Here is a 5421-nt window from a genome sequence, read left to right on the forward strand (position 1 = left end):
GAGGGAGGCACTTGGAGGGAAGGGCACCTGGGAAAACAGTCTAGGGCAGGACTGAGTCAAAGGATGGCCCAGGTAAATGTGACGGGGGGCCCTCAGGAGGAGCTTTTAGAGGTGGTGGTCTTGACCTGGGGCTACTTCTCAGGCCTTGGGAGAGGAGACAAGGTCCTGAGAGTGTGGCAGTGAGAGGAGGAGGCCTGTGTCTGGAGAGACCCTGCCAGGGGCCGGGAAGACTCCCAAGGTTTGAGGAGAAGGAGTGAGAGAAGAAATTTGTTTAAAAAAATTAAATTAAAAGAAAACAGTTGTGACTGAGTTAAAACATATCCATGAAAATAGCAGCAACAGAAGTCAGATTACAGTAGGATGAATAGAAAATAGGATGCAATGAAATGGGAACTGGAGATACAAATGACTCTGTTCTCCCTGAGTAGCTGGGGAGGAAGGTTAGGATTGAGGCAACTGCCAGATTGGAAAGTAGGGATGATGCATAATGGGGAGAACCTTCTTTTTGCATAGACATCATGGGGTGGAAAGTGGTAGTGCTCCCCAATACCTGAATCCCCTTCCTCCTTGCGACACCATTGTCCTACAGCATCCTGCAAACCCTTGCCCTTGCTGGAGCCATGGGACTGACCCCTGATCAGAGAAATGCAGGCAGGTAATGCGCAGCACTACCAGATATGCCTCTAAAATCTCTCATGGCATCTTCCGTATTCTTCGTAAAATTAAAAGAATTCTTATCCTCTCACGTGGGTGCAGATGAACCAGAAGACTCGGTGAAATGGCAGAGGAGCACAGAGGGGATGAAGCCTTGGTCTCTTAACCATGGTGTGGAAGGATTCTCTGCTGACACGGTACTGTGACAGGATTCCCTTTAATTTCTATTTCTTTAAGCCTGTGGCTATTTTCTTTGCAATTTTTCAGGGTGCGGCAGTTTTCAAAGCCAGAGTTTATAAACCCTTTGAAGATTTTAATAATTCCTTCACATGTTTTATTGGGATGTCCAAGTATATCCTTTTATTTTGGTGACTTTCTACCTGTGATTCCCATGGTCCCCCAAGTGAAAATTGGTGCAGTTGGGTGCAGAGAGACAGGTCAGCCCCCCTGCATGCACTGCCCCCACCAGGGGTCACTCCTCTCCCTCCCCTTCCTTGACTGCCACCCCAGCTGCTGCTGAGGATCTGCACCCAGGTCCTGGCCAGCTTTTTCTCTCAGAGCCCCAGGAGTCCTGGAGTGGCTGAGGCAGGAGCATGTTGCTTTGACAACCCATCTGTGCTAGTTGCTGCCAAGTGTATGGTTTTTTGCTCATAGACAAGGTCCACTGTGATACAGGATCTCACTTAGAAATTGTGTCTCTCATTAATAAATAAATAAAATCTTTAAAAAAAAGAAATATAGGTCCTGAGATGAAATTATTTAAGAATTTCAAAAAGGCAACAGCAGGGCATTAAACTATTCATGGAGATCCCTTTTGGGAGTGGGAGCTCATCTAACTCAGCAGATTGCCCTGGCAACAAAGTCATTAAAATCCCAGAGGTGGTTCAGGTTTAGGTGCTTTTTGGGTTTCTAATGTCAGGATTTCATTCTATCTTTCTGCAGTTTTTCTCTGACTTTTCACTCTTTGTTGTTTCCTGTATTGGTTCAATTCTTCGAGTAGCCTGAAAGAAAACAGCAACTGGAGTTCCAGGTCTCTTATCCGTGTATTATTTTTGTTCTAGATTTCTCATCATATGTCTTGAGATTCTCACCAGTTAATCGGGCATGGGTTACATGGCTTGTCCTTAGGGGATAGGATACTGGATTGGCTTAGTTTAGCTGGGGGGCTTCACCACTGTAGTAAGGTTTCCTGGAACCAGTGGCTCTCGGCATCAAAGCTAAGGACTTTTGGGAAGTAGGAATTGATACTATGGAAGAAATAAGAAATGTCTATCACGGACGATGTCTTGAGTTAATGAGTGACAGATTGGAATACTTTGTCCTGGGGAGAATCTGTAAATATGCTTCTTGTCTCCAAAGTCTTTTTTTAAAATATTTTATTTATTTATTCATGACACACACACAGAGACAGAGAGAGAGGCCGAGACACAGGCAGAGGGAGAAGCAGGCTCCATGCGAGGAGCCTAACATGGGACTCGATCCGGGTCTCCAGGATCACACCCTGGGCTGAGAGAGGCGCTAAACTGCTGGGCCACTGGGGCTGCCCTTTTCTCCAAAGTTTTAACTGAAATTGTAACTTGTATCATATAAGCTGCTCTGTAGATAAATATATGACAATTGACAATTGTTAAAAATAATTTGAGAAAAATCCGTTTACTTAGGGAGACCGAAAAGAAGAACTGAGCACAAAAAATGTTCAGTATTCTTCCAGCATTGCTGCAGGAAGACATCTCAAGGCACCAGATACCAGCACTAGTTATATTCTAGATGTATGAATCTCCGAAGATGTGAAGAATGACATACTAGCCTGATGTAATATCCTTGAAGCAATGGCAACATTTCCTATAACTGTTCTGTGGTGAACAGACAGATTCTCTTATGGAACCTGGTTTGCGTAATGAAACTACACGCTAGTGTGATAGTAAGTACTAACAAATTATTAATCTAGCCTAAAATAATTCTTTTCAAAGAGTCCTGAGGTGTTCTATCTCCCAAGAAGCTGAGTAATTCTTGACTTTAAAAACCAAAAAGGAGGGATCCCTGGGTGGCGCAGCGTGTTTGGCGCCTCTTTGGCCCAGGGCGCGATCCTGGAGACAAGGATCGGATCCCACGTAGGCTCCTGGTGCATGGAGCCTGCTTCTCCCTCTGCCTGTGTCTTCACTCTCTCTCTCTCTCTCTGTGACTATCTGTGACTCTCATAATAAAAATTAAAAAAAAATAAAATAAAAACCAAAAGAACAAAATTTAAAACAAGTAAATAAAAAGATCTCAATGATGTTCTCAACCAACTTCATACATTTGTTTTTTCATTAATTAGTTGATCTTAATACCACATATTTAGTGGCTGCTCTCATGTTCTCAGATTTGTGCTGAGATGCAAAGATGAGGCTAATGTGATGAGTGGATCTTTGATCATCAGGCACAAATATCTTGTTTTCTCATGATCTTAGCAACAAAACCTAGCCATTGTCCCCAATCCCTATGTCACCAGATTGCAAATATGCTATTATATAAGTTTAATTATGATTACGTATACTTGTTGATTTCTTCTGCAGAGTGGTAGTTAAATACATAATTTTACAAAATGTTATTAAGATATTTCTCTATCTAGAATCTACACATTAAACAGGCATGGAATGAAGAACAATTATTTATTTGTTTTGATTAATAACTAATGCAATATATAATTTGATTAGTTTCAAAAGTATGTTTGTTTGTTTTAATGGGATAGCCACTGAATTTCACTTTTGGGGGCTATGTTATTCCTACAAAATAGATTAATAGATTATAATTCCCCTCCTCAGATCATTTTTGGTTTGGGTTTTCAATTAGCAAGACAAGCAATTACTACCCTTGTATCTGGAAGCTAGCCACTATTTTTAATTGAAATGGTGTTTTGCAAAATAAAGAGCATGAAGTTATTTAAGGAAGTGGTGTTGATGTGTTAACAGGAGTGAGGTATAAAGAATGGCGAATATATTTTTAAGATGCTAAAAATTTTCCAAATTAACAGTTGGTAAAATTGTTATGAATGTTCCAGAAAATTCATCTACTTCTTGGCATAGATTAACTGCGCATAGGCATTAGGGCTCTTGCAAAACTTAGTTTTTACAAAGTAGACAAACTGGATGAACATGACATCACGGGAAAGCTCTCATGTCTAGAAACTGAATACCAGTTTTACATTAGATTTCTTTTTATGGTCAGATGAGATAATATCGGGCATGGCTGGCAGAGTTTTCAGTAACTGACTAATACATGCTGTTTTTATGACTTATCAGAAATAAGACAGAAATATATTGATAAATATGTTGAAAAATGATAACTTGTATGTTTTACATTCTACTGATGTCTGTTAGTATATGTCAGTATTCAAAAATACTTCCCTCAATTTGTTTAATTTAGCCTCTCCATGCTCAGTTATTTTTTTTTGCTCAGTTTTGTTTTGAATTCTATGTATTAAAATCTTGCCAAAGTCTTTAAGTAACCAAAGCTTATTAAAGTATTAATTAATTCATTTATTTTTTCCCCCACACATTGTTGTTCTCTTGTAGAAACTGAATACCAGACTGCAGATTTCTTTGAGTGTGTGGTCACAAACACACATGATGGCGTGTAAGTTTTCAGTAACTGACTAATACATGCTGTTTTTATGTTTGCTTATCAGAAATAAGACAGAAATATATTGATAAATATGTTGAAAAACTGATAACTTGTATAAAGACGTTTTACAAATAATCAGTATTCAAAGTGTTTAATTAGCCTCTCTCCTTCTGCTCAATTTTTTTTGCTCAGTTTTGTTTTTAGAATGGTCCCATTCATCTTGCCAAGCCTTGACCTCTGAGGCAAGACTGTGATTGAGTAACCAAAGTCAAATAATTATTAAAGTATTAATTAATTCATTTAGCCACATTGTTGTTTTGTGACTATTATAAGCAAGGAATAATTTGGGGCACTGGAGGCATAATCTAGCTAGTGGAATGGTTTTTCAGCCCTGATCTCCCATTAGAATCAGGTGGGAACATTTATAAACTAGCAATGCCTGTCCTCTCTACCCAGAGATTCTGATTTAACTAATTTGTGTGAAGTCAAATATTTTAAAACCTCCCCATGGCAACTCTAGTATGCAGCTGTCCTTGAGAACCACATTTTTAAAGTAGCCATTCTCAACCTTGTGAGCAATTGTAATCACCAGGGTAGTTTTAGAGAAATACTAATGCCTGAGTCCCATTGTTATTGGTGTAAGAGTCCACAGTATACAAATGGAGGTCTGGGTCCTTGGATTGCCCAGGAGATTTATGTAGGGATCCGTGCTGGGGTACAGAATGCAGGAAGGGAAGCAGGTAACACAAAGCAGCTTATTAAAGCAAAAGTACGTTCTCAAGGTGGGATATGGGGCAGGTTCCAGGAGGTGGAACTAGCCTCTAGGTTGTTTTCTGGGATTGGATATTATTTGGTCTCCCAGGGCTCTGAAGAGGAGCTCTGAAGAACAGTGGGGTGGTTTCTAGTGGCGGCTGTTTCCAATTATTTGGAGGACTCCTCCCACAGTTGGGGGGTTGACCCTATAAAGTTTTAATTGAACGGTCATGGCAGCCGTCCCCACCTTGGCAGGAGCTGTGCCCGCATCATAGGTGCATTTTAATGAGTCTAGGGGTTACCCTGGAGCAGAGGTAGAAGAGGAGAGTGCATGCTCTACACCCGTGGCTCTGGATCCGTCATCTCCAAGGTCTTGGAAACCACAAGGTAAGAATGTTGTGCCCACGGGCT

The sequence above is a fragment of the Nyctereutes procyonoides genome, unplaced genomic scaffold, assembly GCF_905146905.1.
Source record: "Nyctereutes procyonoides isolate TBG_1078 unplaced genomic scaffold, NYPRO_anot_genome, whole genome shotgun sequence".
NCBI classification, from domain to species: Eukaryota; Metazoa; Chordata; class Mammalia; order Carnivora; family Canidae; genus Nyctereutes; species Nyctereutes procyonoides.